At 35.8% G+C, this 15,942-nt stretch overlaps 1 protein-coding gene across 4 annotated transcripts in view; it reads right to left on the bottom strand.

Annotated features, from left to right (window-relative positions):
• The window catches only part of CNKSR2 (connector enhancer of kinase suppressor of Ras 2), a 273,991-nt gene that overhangs the window by 183,007 nt on the left and 75,042 nt on the right, over positions 1–15,942 (bottom strand). The gene's annotated exons all lie outside the window — the stretch shown is intronic.

The following is a 15,942-nucleotide window of genomic DNA, read 5'->3' as shown; positions in this document are numbered from 1 at the left end:
GGGAATTTCATCAAGCCATGCCTTGAAAATCAGTTAAAGAGTGTGAGTTTTATCCTGAGGCCAGAGGCATGGTGGGCAGGGGGGGAGCCTGAGGAGGGCACAGCCCAAGTCCAAAGGGGTACCAGTGGGGTCACGAAGGGGTGTGAGGGGTGCCGACCGCTCCGGGTGACACTGTCAGAGGGGGTGACACCACAGGGTCCACGGACATGTCCAAGACCAAACTATGCAAGATTTGAGCTGCTCCAGAAAGCCCACGCCTGCTTCAGTCACGTTTCGGCACTGCTCTCAGCTGCCACAGCTCTCGGTGTCTGCCAGGATGACTGACCTGCGCTGAGGCTCCGCGTGCCACCGCTGTGGCCAGCCACAGCCTGGGCACCGCAGGAGCCTGTCTATCAGCTGGCCCGCAGCTCAGGATTTAGGCGCTCTTAGAAGTCACATGCTTGGCTTCTCCTTTTCTCAGCAGCTATCAACTTCTACTCATCTTGAAATTGGCGGGGAGGAGAGGAGCGGGTTGAGAGGTGGCCCCTGAAGACTTGCCCCTGGGCACTAGAATTGGGGGCACAATTTAGAGATTGCTCCTGGGTGCTGTTACCTTCCTTACACCCCTGTCTGATGGCTCATGGGGAGCCATTAAGGAGTTTTATGCAGGTAACTGATCTGAGCACTGCATCAGATTTCTGAGCCATTTTTAATCATTTAATCAAGTGTCTGGGTTATCATAATTGTACACCCTCCTGTTCAAATCCCGTGCGGTTTTACTGTTGACTGAAATTTATAAGTAGAATGTACGGCTTTTGAATACACATACGTGTACTACCTAAACACTGACTAGAAGGATACACGCTAATACTAATGACTGCCACTGAGGAAGGGGTCTGAGAAAACTCTAAAAAAAAATTCTGAAACCACTTTACAAAACCTTAATATGTGTTAATTTCAAGTGCTAGTACATATATGCTTGTTATACCATTATCCATTTCTTTCTGTGTTTAACTTTTTATTCCCAAATTATTATTTCCAAAATAAAACACAGAAATAGATATTGCTATCTACAATAGTATATGGTGACAGTACTGGAGGGGTGGGGTTTAAGAACCACCAGGGAAACCCTGGTGGTGTAGTGGTTACGAGTTCGGCTGCTGACCAAAAGGTCAGCAGTTTGAATCCACCAGGTGCTCCTCGGAAACCCTATAGTACCAATAACTAGAAAACTCAGAGTAAGACTGTGATTCCTGCAACTTTAATAACTTTGTTTTCACAATCTGAAGAGGCAGTGAGTTAATTCCCATTATAAACTAAGCATTTATTCTACATGTCTTGAGTCAAGACCTACATGGTTTTGAACGGCCTACCATATATCAACTTGATTTCCTTTATGTTTCCATCAGTTATCCATTTGTTAGTCTCTCCCATTAGATTGTCAATATTTTCAAAGAAGAAATCCTACAGTCAACTGTATTGTCTCTTTAACTTCTCAGGGTGCTCTGCATATTCTATAAATATAATCTTAATTTATCAGCTATGAATATTTTGTTCCATTTATTCTCTATTTTCAAATTCTATAATAAATATTTTATACTGGTTTTACAGACTAGACATAAAAATAAAACTTTTAAAGCTATATTTTTGAAAACAAAATTTCTAATTGCCACACAAACTAGTCCAGTGCATTTACTTTCTTCACACTCCCACTTTGCACAAAAATAGACTGAGATTCACAGTCTTAAAAACATTTTAAACATGAGTTTGTTTTCAAATTTTAATCCGTATGATCTCAGCAGATATTTTCAACAGAAATAATTGGGCCTTTTTCCACATAAAGATTCATATTACATAAAAGGTGTCAAGGACTTTATATTCATGCAATGAATATAAATATTTTTGTAATGAAGACTCTCCAGCTTCCAGATGTCCAAGTTACTTATTGTCATGACCATCTAATGTATCACAAAGGAAGAAAAGAAATCTATAGGGTCTAAGTGATGGGAGGCAATTTTTCCCTTGTGACAAACTTGACTAAAGAGTTCAAGCAAAGTTAATACCCAATCACAAATAAAAATTGAACATTAATAGTTCAACTCAAGACTATCCACTTGGCTGTCAGAAAATAAATGAATTTTATGGTATATTTGGAACAAATTCCTAGTATTACTGAGAAAAATTCCTTAGCCCATGTATTTTTGCCTCTTTTATCTATTTAGATAACACGATAACATTTTCCTGGACAAAATGGAACCTTCTTTTTTTCCAGTAACAGTGTACAATATTTGGAAAAGTGCCATTTATACACAGGCACTAAATAAATATATTTAGATCACTGATGATGATAACAAGATATTTATTTATCTCCTAGTAAATAAGTAAATTGCCCAATTAATGGTGCTAGCTTGAATCTTGGCTTAATTTGGTACACTTTGATATTCCGAAGAATCAGTATCCATTCAAGGTTTTCTAGTAGTAACGCCCTAGTTATTAAATTGGATGGTAGATTCACAGTATTTATTATTATATTTCATTTTATGTATATTTACACGTTATATGTATTCTTTTGTATATCTCAAATGTTACTTAAACTTTAAAGTGAAACTGAGCGAAGAAAGTAGGTGTCTCAGAAATAAAAACCCATCCTGCTATTTGCTACCTAAGAGAACTTGATTAATACAGTACACCACCTCTATTTCTTCTTCTGTTATTACTGGTGGTGATAGTATCTACATCTTTTAAGGTGTTTTGTCAGGATGACTCAGGTAACATACAATATAGTCTAGGTGTATAAAAGAATAGACCTATGAAAATAATCTATTTCAGCATTCATTTTTATGTAACATACAATAAGTTTTAAAGTTTTTGCCCGCAAGCCAGGCAAGTGTTAGAAAAGCTGGAACAAAGATAAATTGTTCTGTCTCAATGTTTTAAATAGTGCTTTGCTAACATCTTAGCACACAATGATTTCATCACTTTCACTTAACCTTTCATACTGAGCCTTTAGAAAATATGCAGCTACCAATAAGCAGGTTATGTTTTTACTAACATGAATGAGGATTCTGTGTGTGTGTGTTTATATGTAATGCTGTATTCTAGGCCTATGAAAAGACAGATGTGTAAACATATAACATATCTCCCAGCCATTACCGAGCTTTGTGAACACCACATATTTTTAGTTTTATAAAAGTAAAATTTTCATTGTCTTCAGAAAACAAGTTCTGATTAATCCTATATCTAACTTCTTTTTAACTATATTAGAATGATATAGAAAAGCGTTAAAAGATAGTGGTTTTACTTCTCCATGATTAACTAAAACAGCCGAAGGAAGTTTAAAAGAGTATGTATAAATTATACTGAACTGAATTTATGGTTTGTTTAAATATAAAGTTAGTAAAAAAAAAAAACAAAACAGACTCACCTTTCACATTGCCTTCAGTAGGCATGCTAAATAATATAATTCATATTGTGCACAAATTACATATAAGGCTTGTCCTGGTTTTTGGTCTAAAACGCCCCAGTTTCAATCCCAAGAGTCCCAGTGCAATTTTCAGGTCACCTAGAATGTCTGATTCAGGAAGGCTTAAACACTAACCCAGAGGATATAGTAAAGCTAGTATTTAAAGTTGTGCTTGAGATGGCTGTGAGACTATCCTGGCTGGGCTTTTCATATATTTTAACACTTAATCACATGAACCATAGGATACATTCCCTGTCCACTCCTGCATAATTTATGTCCCCTCTTTAAACCTTTACATATATTTAATTATTACTTGAATCTTAATATCTGTTTTAAAACACACATTCTGTAGGACTGACTGTTAACGCACTGACCTTTCACCTCTTGGTACACGTTTTGGTTTTGCATTTTTAATTCTAGGTTATTTGAATTTGTGGGTAGTGATGGCAAGCTCACAGGTCATCAGAACTAATTTCTTACATTTGATCACACGTTTCAATTTTTCCTCCCAAATGTGAAGCACAGTAATTAATTTGGAAAAACAGAAAACAAAAACAAAGAATATACCAAGTTAAACCAAAATCCTTTTAAAAAATTACTCTAATTCTAGAAAAAAGTCTTTTTTCCTGGCCACTCAATATCAAAAGTAAGCACAGCATCACTCCTCTAACTTTTGGTGGAGCAAGAAACTAGTTGAGTTTAGAGTTTCCAAAGGTTCCTTTGCTGCGTAACATACCCCTAATTGCCATTTATTAAGCTCCCATTCCATGCCAGATCATGGGCTAGGATGGTTTCAAATCTTCACAACAGCCCTACAATAATCTGACAAGGTAGCAACCCACTTTTACAGAAAAGACAGAGCATCAAAGATATGAAGTAATTTGTTCAAGTTCATACACCCTACCAAAAAGCAGAGACAGGATGATGAATTCAGATCTACTTGATGGCAAAGTTCACCACATTATTTTGCCATAAAACATAAAAAATAAATGACATAAAATGTCAACCAAGAGGATAAAGGAGGTGCTATATAGATGAAATGTAATTAAGATATAATAGCTATCGTCAATAAGGAGCCCTGGTTGCACAGTGGTTAAAGCACTCGGCTGCTAACTCAAGGTTGGCAGTTCAAACCTACCAGCTGCTCAGCAGGAGAAAGATGTGGCAGTCTGCTTCCGGAAGTATTACAGCCTTGGAAACCCCACGGGGCAGTTCTACTCTGTCCTAAAGGGTCGCTACCAGTCGGATCAAATCCAGGGCAGTGTGTTTTTTTTTTGGTCAATATATTTACAGGCCAAATTTGCTTGCATAAATCCTTCACAAAACTTTAAAAATTACTTTTAGGCTGCTTATTTTTGCAAAATTCTACAGTCTTTTTTTTTTTGGAATTTGTAAATACATGCTCTAAGAACTTAAACCACAAATTACCAATTCAATAAATCCTAGAAAAGCTCTTATTTTCTCTCAGGTATTTACCTTGAGTAAATAACAACCTACTTTTTAAGATAAAACAGGTAAAGTCATTAGATTTAATTTGAGCAGGGATACATAAAAAAGAGCTATATATACTCAATATGCTCATCTATATTTTAATTTTAAAATGCCTATTTAGAGATTAGTTCATAAATTGTTTTTATTGAATTTTATTTAAAATACCATATGGGAACAAAATAATGTTAGCACAAAAGAAAACAGGTATACATAACTTAGGGGCAGTTGCACATCAAAAATAAATACCTGCAATATTGATATTCAAAGAATTTTTTTCATCTTCTTGAATAAATATTTAAAAATACGTGAAATACATTCAGCAGGTAAATATGTAACAAAAGTAAAACAAATGAATGGCCAGAAAAGTCAGAATAACAGCCTAAGATGTTTATTGTAGAACTGACTAAAACAGTAGCACCAACTTTTTCTGTGTAATTAGGTTGCGATGACTGCAGCTATTCTTTTTTACAGTTTTCTCCATTTTTTTTTAGTGAGTATAATTATTTTATAAATTTTTTTTTACAGGAAAAAAAGACCTAATTTGAACGACGCAATAAAATGAGAAAAAAATATGGCACAATATGAAATTTAAAAGGCCATATTAAAAATACATGTGTACAGGTAGTCCCTGACTTATGACGGGTTTCTGTTTCAAAGACTCTGTTGTAAGTCATTTCTGATCTAATTCAAGTATCTTTTTTAAAATTTTCATTATTATTGCCTTTTATTATCAGTATTTTTATAAAGCCAATCTTTGAACATCTGTGAGTGAACATATGCGAATAACATCAGCCAATTATGTACTGTGATGTTGTATATAGTATATATTACTTACGAGAAGATGCACACACACACAAAAAAAACATGGCCGGAAGTGTGGTTCGTCATTTCTGGAATACACTGTAAGTCAGGGACTATTTGTATATGAAAATACCATTACCCACTTGTCAGTCTGTCATACTGTGGTGGCTTGCATTTTGCTATGAAGCTGGAAGTTATGCCATTGGTATTTCAAATACCAACAGGGTCACCCATGCTGTACAGGTTTCAGTGGAGCTTCCAGACTAAAAAGACTAGGAAGAAAGGCCTGCTGATCTTCTGAAAATTGGCCAAAGAAAACCCTAAGAATCACAACAGAATATTGTCTGATACAGTGCTGGATGAGCCCCTTCAGTTGGAAGGCACTCAAAATATACAGAGGCCACAACAATGGACTCAAGCATACCAACGATTATGAAGATGGTACAGGACCAGGTAACATTTTGTTCTGTTGTACATGGGGTCACCATGAGTCAGAGCCAACTCGATGCAATTAATAACAACAACAACATATGAAAACAGGCTGGAATAAAACAGGCAAAATGGTAACGGTGGTTCTCTTTGGGTAACAGGATTACAAGAAATGTTTTTTCTTTTCATTACTTACAATTTCTTTTATATATAAAGCAATTTATATTACTTTTATAATTAAAAAAAAAAGGAAAATAAAGACATAGAGAATGTGGTACATACAAACCTTTATACCGATGGCACGTAACATCAATGATATACATTTTAACATTATAAGAGCAAGGACCATAAAAACTCTGTCTTTCAACATTTAAATGAACTTTCAGCTCCTGGTAAAGAGTCTCTTAAGATTTGTTATTAGTAAATGCTACTTCTTCAAATTTTAGGGGGTAGGGAAGGAAAGTGTTACGTATGAAGTAGGTATAAAATGCATACTTTAAAATAGATTGATGTTTTAAGGAAGGTCTATAGAATGATGGGCTCTGAATTCCTTTACTTCTCAAGTTATTTTATAACAATCTATGGTGAATACTATTGATTTTTTTCTTATCTTTTTCCAATGTTCAGCCGGGAGTGGTAAGAGAAAGTAAAATGTTTCCAACGCTATTCAGATAGTGAAGTCCAAGGGCATGGAAAAATGAATCTAAAAAGGCTGACAAATGAGCAAGTCCATAAGGAAACAGAAAGACGTTTTAAATAAATACAACTGAGGTGACCATTTCAGGTAAAAGCATATCACCAGAACTTGGCCTTTAAAAGGAAGTTTTACTCTGTATTTAACATTTTACATTCTGATTTTAAATATTTCACGATATGTTGAAAATTTTTCTCTCAGCATGTAATCCAGTGATTTACATTGTAAGTGGCGATTTCACTTTAAGTGCAGCTCAAGAAAACTAACAAAATAGAGAGAAAAAAATCGTACATCTATTATTTGAGACAAAGTTATTCTACTTTTTAGCCAGTCTCTTTATTTCTCACCCATTTTATAAATATTGCTTTACTCTTGTTTTCCACTTCACATGGTGAACCATTTTAAAATACATCTAACGTGATTCTAACAATAAGGTAGATAGGATTATTTATTTCTAGATGGCACAAGCAATTACATGGCTCGTCCAAGGAGAGATGCTCATAAAATCAACAGGGCTGAGTCTCAAGTCTCCCAAGACTCATTGCCCCCACGCTGGATCCCTTGCGCCAAGTATTTTACACTTCACCAAAGCTTCACCTTGGAACCTAGTTTTGTGTTCATTTCTTAACTAATGACAACCTACCTCTTCATTTTTGTATTTGAAGTAGAGAATATAAAAATGATGCAGTAGCATAATTCTAGGTTAAGATGATACCCATTAGGGCAGGCATCATGACAATTATTTCAATGCTGACAAGAAGTGTGTAGGTACCTGCCTCATTTTTCTGATTTAGTTGCTGACAGTGCTCCAAATGAAGCTTCAGCTCTTCATGAGAATTTGGCCCATTTAAGATTTTAAAACTTGTTTCCCTTTTTTTCCAAAAGTGTTTTTATAACCAATCTTATGTCAGGAAGCAAGTGTTGAGGGAAAAAAATCTCTTTTAAAAGACTTCAACTATAACTACCCAAACTCATCACAACTGGACATAAATTCCTCTGAAACAGAACTTTTTAAAAGAAATATACATTATCTTTCTCCTCTAATTTTAGCATTATTTTAAGTATAAGTAGCCACTATCGAGAAGCACATTCCACTGACTTCATAGTGCTACCCCTTCCTTTTGTGTTCAGGCAGGGAAAAAAAGCCATTTGTGACGGTTTATTTTTAGATATTGATCATCTCATCCTGCTGCAAAGGGAATAAAAATAATTAAAGTTGAGTGAAAAATAATTTGAAGCACAGCATATTTCAAAGCATAACTATCATCATAACTGTTCAGAGGAGATTTCTTGAAAGCTTGGTAATAAATGTATGCCCCAGTTTTTTTTTTTTTTAATCTACACCCTGCTTATTCAAATTGGCCTCTTTTACTGGAAGCTTAAGTTTAATTTCTGTCTTTAGATACTTCACATCATTCCAAAAGAATGAAGTGATTAATGTGTTTATAATAAATGAATTAGACCATTCAAAGGACATTAACTGGAAGCTACATAATTTACCTTAAAATATAGTATTTGTCTATGCTGTGTTCTTTTATCAAACTTAAAGTAGTATTTCTTCAATGTACTTTTTTCCCCAATAATCCAAATTTTTGAAAATTTAGAAAATACAGAAAACTAGAGTCTAAATAAAATCACCCATAATCTCACTATTGAAAAACACTTAAAATCTCACTATTGAAAAACAAACACTTAGCTACTTTATTTCATTATTTTGTCTATCATTCTACTATAGGTAGCAACGGATGACAGAACCCTGAAAAAGGCTTACCTATATTAGTAAACTTGGTACCTAAAAAAGATGACATCACCTAACACTAGAAAAATAATGGCTTATTTAAGAGATGGTTTAAAAATGCTATTATATCATACCTATAATTAAACTCACTTTAAAAGAAATGTTTTGTTAGCTTTATATATTTGCATAGTGTTTCAGGAAGTTTTGTTCACTTTTATTTTAGCCTTGGAAAGTGGTTATGAGAATCAATACTCTGATTTTAACACATAAATTGAGATGCAGAGTGATGGGTATCTCTGGAATTTTTCACATGAATAGCAGAGACAGAACTGCATCTTCAACTCAGGAGATAAAACAAAAATGAATAGCAATTCATGCATTTAATTCCAAATTTTTCTTAGAGGAATATAAATGAGACCTACTATAGTAATGTAGATAGCATGAAAATGAATAAGACATTGGTTCTGTCTTCAAGGGGTTTATAATTTAATGAAAGTTAATTATTTAGATAATAATTTAGATATTTAGATAATAATTAAATAATTATTTATAATTATTGGAAACCCTGGTGGCATTGTGGTTAAGTGATACGGCTGCTAACCAAAGGGTCGGCAGTTCGAATCTGCCAGGTGCTCCTTGGAAACTCTATGGGGCAGTTCTACTCTGTCCTATAGGGTCACTATGAGTCAGAATTGACTCGACGGCACTGAGTTACTGGGTTAGATAATTATTAATCACAACAGAATATAACTTTCACAAAAGAGGTGTGAAATGCTATGCAAGTTACCTGAAGGGACTTCTACCACTACCCAAGATAGAGTAACAGGGACCAGATTTACCCTCCCACCTAAAACAGCTAAAACAACGGAAGAATACATGAAACAACAGTTTCTAAGACACTGGACATCAGGCAACAAAAGATAGTGGCCCCTAGCTCTACAACACCCCAGCTTACTTCCTGTAAAGAGTTTCCAGGCCACAGATCTGGGAGGAGAAGCCTAGATGGAGCCCCGCGGTTTCCCTAAGTTGAAGAAACGGAACTAGAAGTCCAGGTTGGCCAAGGTGGCTAGAATTCGCAGGACACAATACTAGAATGGAAAGACCCACACAGAGAGAAAGCTTCAGAGATCTGCAGAGGCCCCCTCAATTATTCAAATGAGTACTGATCAGCACATATGTATAGGTAAAATACTCAAAGCCATAGGAAAATAAATAGCCAAAAGGGTTTTGCTGCCCTGGTTGCACCTAGCAAAGTACAAAACCCAAAGAACCAAACTGTTTCCAAGTAATTTAACTACTTCCCAGAACAAAGCTCAAGAATATTTATGTTGTTGTTAGGTACCTTCGAGTCAATTCCGACTAATAATGACCCTATGTACAACAGAACAAAAAACTGCCTGGTCCTGCACCATCCTCACAATCATTGCTATGTTTGAGCCCATTGTTGCAGCCACTTTGTCAGTCTATCTCGTTGAGGGTCTTCCTCTTTTTCGCTGACCCTCTACCTTACCAAACATGATGTAATTCTCCAGGGACTCATGCCTCCTGAAACATCTCCAAAGTATGTGAGACAAAGTCACGCCATCCTTGCTTCTAGTGAGCATTCTGGCTGTACTTCTTCCAAGACAGATTTGTGGGTTCTCTGGCAGTCCATGGTGTATTCAATATTCTTCACCAATGCCATAATTCAAAGGCATCAATTCTTCTTCAGTCTTCCTTATTCATTGTCCAGCTTTCGCATGCATATGAAGCAATTGAAAATGACTTGGGTCAGGTGCACTTCAGTCCTCAAAGTAACATCTTTGCCTTTCAACACTTTAAAGAGATCTTTTGCAGCAGATTTGCCCAGTGCAATACATCATTTGATTTCTTGACTGTTGCTTCCATGGGTGTTGATTGTGGACCCAAGTAAAACGAAATCCTTGACAACTTCAATCTTTTCCCCGTTTACCGTGATGTTGCTTACTGGTCCAGTTGTGAGGATTTTTGTTTTCTTTATGTTGAGGTGTAATCCATGCTGAAGGCTATGGTCTTTGATCTTCATCAGTAAGTGCTTCAAGTCCTCTTCACTTTCAGCAAGCAAGGCTGTGTCATCTGCATAACGCAGGTTGTTAACAAGTCTTCCTCCAATCCCGATGCCCTGTTCTTCTTCATATAGTACAAAACACTTATATACATACAAAAATATGCAGTATCACAAGGTCTAGAATACAATAAATATTACCGAGCATGCAAAGAAGCCAGAAAATATAACCCATAATGAGGAAAAACTGATGCAGAACTGATATCCTCTTCAAAACAGAGTTATATAGTGGGTAGAGGGTGCAGAAGGTCCTTCTATGTTCTGAGTATATTTGGAGTAATTTCAGCTACTCTGTGTTTGGTCAAGATTGAACGCACTTAAAGTTCAGTCTGTAACAGTACTTCTATCTATTCTACCTAACGTTTCCAGACTTTTCAACAGAAACAATGCAAGCAAGGAAACAGTGGAGGAACATCTTTGAAAGTATTAGAAAAAAACTGTCAACCTAGAATTCTTTAATCAGCTAAAATATCTTTCAAAAACAAAGGCAAAATAAAGACTTCCAGAGATACAGATGCTAAAAGAATTCATTCCCAGAAGAAAAGTTAAAGGAAGTAATTCAGGTAGAAGGAAAATGATACCACATGGAAATCTGAATCTACACAAAGGAATGAAAAGCACTGAAGTGGTAGCTATGTGAATAAAATATAAAATAATATTTTTCTTATTATTTAAATATTTTTAAAAGAGAATCCAATGTTTAAAGACAAAATTGTAACAATGTATTGTGGGGTTTATAACATACGTACAGATAAAATAAATGATGAAAATAGCACAAAGGACAGGAGATGAGAAATGGCAGTATCCTGTTATAAGGTTCTTATACTATATGTGAAGTGGTGTAATATCATTAAAAAAAAACGATAAGTTAAAGATGCAAACTATAAGCCCCAAAACAATCATAAAACACATACCGAAGAGTTATAGCTAATAAGCAACAAAAGAGATAATATATAATCATAAAAAAATAATTAATCCAAATGTATACAGGGAAAAAAGAGTAAACAAGGAACAAAGAAAAGACGGGAAAAAAGAGTAAACAAGGAACAAAGAAAAGACGGGACAAATAGAAGACAAACAGCAAGAAAGTATATTTAAACCCAACCATATAAATAGTCACATTAAATATAAAGAGTCAAAACAGGGAGAAGACACAAACAGTTGTGGGAAATAGGAAAAGTTTCATGGATGAGGTGGCATTTCCTAGAGGCCTTAAAGAATGAGCATAATTTAATGGGCAGAGGTAAAAAGATACATGTGGCATGTTCCAAGGAGGCCTCACAACATAAAAAGATGAAACTGTAACAGCTATTTTAGTAACAATAAGCAATCCATATGAGCTAAAGTACAATTAAAATACACTGATGTACTAGAAGATAAAATTGAAGTTATGTTAGGATCAGATGTGGAGCCCTTTGAATTCTAAAGAGGAGAATTTGTAATTAGTTTGGAAATTAGAAGAAAATTGCTGAAAATGACGAGATTGGAGCTAGGCTTTGGGATGACTGTTCTGAAAGTGGTTGGTCCTATACCTATAAATAGATTAAATCAGAATATCATGAACATGTTTTATTAAGAGAAATTTGCATTTAATATATCCCTTAAGGCGCCCTGGTGGCGTAGTGGTTAAGAGCTATCTATGGCTGCTAACCAAAAGGTCAGCAGTTCAAATCCACCAGGCACTCCTTGGAAACCCTATGGGGCAGTTCTACTCTGTCCTATAGTGTCCTATGAGTCAGAATCAACTCAATGGCACCGGGTTTGGTTTTGGAAACCCTGGTGGTGTAGTGGTTAAGTGCTATCACTGCTAACCAAAGGGTCAGCAGTTTGAATCCACCAGGCGCTCCTTGGAAACTCTATGGGGCAGTTCTACTCTGTCCTATAGGGTCGCTATGAGTCAAAATCGACTCGACGGCAGTAGGTTTGGTTTTTGGTTTTGGATATCCCTTAAGGTACAACAGAAGGATCTAGTTAATGTATTAAGATATCAAGCCAGGTACATGTTGGGATGGAGTGGGCAAGGCAAGAATCAAGAACACCCATGTATAGAGGTTTGTATTCTGAAGCATCTTAAAGGTAACAAATGGAATCGAACGTGTGATGGGAAAATGACAGTGAGGTAGAAGCAATTGTGACAAATGTTATAAGCTACTGAACTTTTAAAAACAGAAATAGGTAATATAAGAGCAAAACGTCTTAAGAAGGTCACAGCATCCTCTTCAAAACAGAGTATATAGTGGGTAGTGGATGCAGGAAGTTCTATGTTTTAAGTATATTTAGAGTAATTCAATTATTTGGAGTAATTTCAACTACTCTGCATTTGGTCAAAACTGAATGCTTAAAGTTCAACTTGTAAAAGCATCTCTCTCTATTCTGCCTAATTTTCCCAGTCCTGTAAATAACACAGCTTCAACCCATTATTGCTCTAATGTAGGATTCCTAAAGAGAATGTTGCGTCAAATAGTACAGCTGTTAAAAAGGTTCTACTGAGAGCGTAAACAAGTCTCTGAGGGCAATATCAGAATGGGATATGTTTTCTATGAAGTAGTTGTCAATAGCAGATGTTCACACTTTCTGGAAACAAAAAGAAACTGAGTCACTTGTTTGTTAGATGTTAGGTTCTTAACATAGCAGAATGGGGTAGGTTAGTCACATCTGACACAAACTATACTTAGCCATGGCACATTTCTCTATGGGAGATCTTAACTCACTCATTATTTCAACCATTCCTCTCAACGTCACTTCTGAAAGTTAGAGTGACAAAGGTATGCTCTGGAACCTGTGAATTCTAAACATAGGAAAACTCTCCATTTCTGACCTTGCTCCATACTTAACAGCTAAGAGAAAGGTAACTTTTCTTTTTTCCAAGATCACTTTGTTTACCCCTTTTGATATGAGAAAACATTAGGTATATATGAATTAGGTGAAAAGCAATCCCCTAAGGCTGTCTTTTAATATTTTCAAGAAAAATTATCATTCCTGCCATTTAGAATTACAGTCTTGGCTTAAAGACAACAACATGTTGGCCAATTATTCAAAAGTAAACCTTAAACTGGTCATCCAGTTCCAGATGTTTGGAGAAGAAACAAAGAATAAAAAATTTTTTTTCCGTTATAATTATCCTTGAAAATAAAATTATTTTGGCAGTTGACATCAGATTGATTGCTTTCTCATAGAACTGACAGTAAATATGAGTTTCCCATGTATAAAAAGTTGAAAAACAAATTAAATTTAATTCTCCCATTTAACTGCATGGTATTTCAATTGTCTTGAGTCTCATCTATAAATGAAAAAGCTTAAATAAGACAATACAGTTATCAAAGAGCTTGTCATATAGCAGATAATCAATACGTGTTAATAATTATTGTATTATTATTATTGTTTGTATACAGATTGCTACTGACCACATACCCATTATTAAGTGGCTATAAAAGATTACTGTACAAATACTGTGTGCTAGGTACCCTTTGGAGCCCTGGTGGCCAAGTGGTTAAGACCTCAGGCTGCTAAACAAAAGGTCAGGAGTTAGAATACCCCAGCCGCTCCTTGGAAACCCAATTGGGCAGCTCTACTCTGTCCTATAGTGACACTATGAGTCAAAATCAGCTTAACTGCAATGGGTTTTTTGATTTAGGTATCCTTTAAATCAGAGATAATTCCTTTCTCTCGTAGTAAAATGGAAGAAACTAATAATCTCTTATCCACATCCCTAATCTCTGGGTCAAGTTTAATACCTTTAAAAGAAATACAGCTTTAGAGAACAAATTTTTGAAGAAATACTACAAAAAATACAGAACTATAAAAAAAATTATATATTAACAGTATATATTATTGTTCTTCTACCCTGTGCCCTAGAACAATGCATGAGAACCAGAATCGTCTGGGAAACCAGTAAACTTGGTCCCAAGAATCTGAATTTCTAACAATTTTCCACGTGATGATGATGTTGCTGGTCTGTGGACCACTCTGGACTAGCATTTCCCTAGAACAGAGGCCAGCAAACTATGACCTGTGGGCCAAATGGAGGCTGCTGCCTGATTTTGCAAATACAGTTTTATTGGAACACAGCCATGCCCATTCATTTACACATTGTCCATGGCCGCTTTTATGCTGCAATGCAGAGATGAGTAATTGTAACAGAAACCATATGGCCTAAATAACCAAAAACCAAGTCCGTTGCTGTCGACTCGGAATAGCAACCCTATAGGACAGAGTAGAACTGCCCCATACAGTTTCCCAGGAGCAGCTGGTGGATTCAAATTGCTGACCTTTTGGTTAGCAGCTGAGATCTGAACCACTGTGCCAGCAGGGCTCCATGTGGCCTAGAAAGTCTTAAATATTTACTACCTGAATCTTTACAAAACAAGTTTGCTAACCTCTGTCCTAAAATGCCACTCTTCTGAAATTCAGAAATGAAATTTACTGATACCAAATATGAAGACACGTAATGAGACTGTTAGGGTACTTCAAAACTCATATGCTCACCATCTTCATGCATGTCTTGTTAACTAACGGCAAAGAGTTGCTGACTTTCTCATTGTCATGATATAATTCAACTGAATGATGTGTTCCACAATTAAAAGTCACAAAGTTACTCTCTTGTCTATGATGAAAAACATCTTAAAACCTGTAGCTTCAGATAAATGATGCAAATAAAATCTATATAGTGCAACAGAAATTACACTGAAGAATTTAAATCTCTATTGATAAAATTTCTTATTTCCTGGAGAAAATACAGGCAAGATAATAAACTCATAATCACCCCCTGGTAATGCAGGACAGGGATAGAGGGATAAATTAACTCATCAACTTCCCCAGTCTATCCAATAATCTGTATCACTGTATTTTATCCTCTGCTTTCCCTATTCCGCATCATTGGATAGGTCAACAAGCAACGGCTCTCTGAGAAAGCAGCCGCAGAAACAGGCTTACATCAGCTTACACGCAGTGGTGGCTGCAGGCCTCAGATCTCTCAGATGTGTTTTGTTATTAGATTTAAATAAATTTTTGCATGATGTGTACTATTGAATTCACCCTAGATTCTGTCATTCTACCTTGTCTTATACCAGGCTGCTGAACCCCTGAAGGCATTTGATTTGGGGATCCGGGGCTTAGATAATATCCGAAGTGGGAAAGCAGTTCCTGTAATTAGATCACTGTTAAAAGCTATTATGTATATTTGTACGTGTACATATATAAGTGAAACTAACAGTCGTACTAACAAGGAATTAATAGTGCAGCCCTGGTGGGACAGTGGTTAAACA

The sequence above is a fragment of the Loxodonta africana genome, chromosome X (genome assembly GCF_030014295.1).
Source record: "Loxodonta africana isolate mLoxAfr1 chromosome X, mLoxAfr1.hap2, whole genome shotgun sequence".
NCBI classification, from domain to species: domain Eukaryota; kingdom Metazoa; phylum Chordata; class Mammalia; order Proboscidea; family Elephantidae; genus Loxodonta; species Loxodonta africana.
Note: the sequence above shows the minus strand (reverse complement) of the source record. Positions and strands in the feature narration are given on the sequence as shown.